An 867-nucleotide genomic window follows, 5' to 3' on the forward strand; every position below is an offset into this window, starting at 1 on the left:
ACCTTCCATCGTCTATGACTTCGCTACTTGCTTTGATTCATTTTCCCACATTATCATTAGAGCCCAAACTCATGTCTTGCTCTATCTCCTTCATTAACGACCTCCCTTGATCTTATATCAATGTTAAAAACCTTCCTCCACCTCTCCTAGTTTGTTTCATCTTTCTCTATTATCGCTAGTTCTACCATTCTATTCCACCTGAATTTTAATAGTGTAATTTGGTGGTTCATGAGTCAAGCTTAAAATTAACTTGAAAATGACCCAACATAAATATAATCAATGCGACCAGATTGTTTATTAAGTGGCCAAAAGTTTCAACATGAACCCGACTCAACTAAACCTAAATCCAACCCATCTAACATAAAAAAAGAAAAAAAAATATTTTAGTTATGTCAGATTAGTGTCAACTCAACCTGAAATGGACATGATTACTCGATTTAAATATATCGGCTTTAAAAAATAACTAGTAATTCCAATTTCTAAATGGTTAAATCATTACTTCCAAGCTAACTTAAGTCCGAATCAAACCAATCCAATTTCTTTTGTTAAGTCGGACAAGACAACCTGAACAAAATTTAATACGTGTTGACAAAAAACCAAGTTATCTGTACTGGGTTTCATGTTATAATCAACTAATTGTACATACTTGTATTTATTTTACTCTATATTTTTATTAAATTTATATACTAAAAATATCTAACCAATGAAACCCTTGGGGACAATTTGGTTGTGGAAAAAAGAAAGCACCGTTAATATATATATATATATATATATATGATACGAACCTCTAGCAACATTAATGTACCTAACCACTCGATCCGGTACTGTAAGTCAGATGTATTCAGGCGGAATCGAACACGAGCACTA

Source organism: Phalaenopsis equestris, unplaced genomic scaffold (assembly GCF_001263595.1).
Source record: "Phalaenopsis equestris unplaced genomic scaffold, ASM126359v1 Scaffold000094, whole genome shotgun sequence".
Lineage (NCBI taxonomy): Eukaryota > Viridiplantae > Streptophyta > Magnoliopsida > Asparagales > Orchidaceae > Phalaenopsis > Phalaenopsis equestris.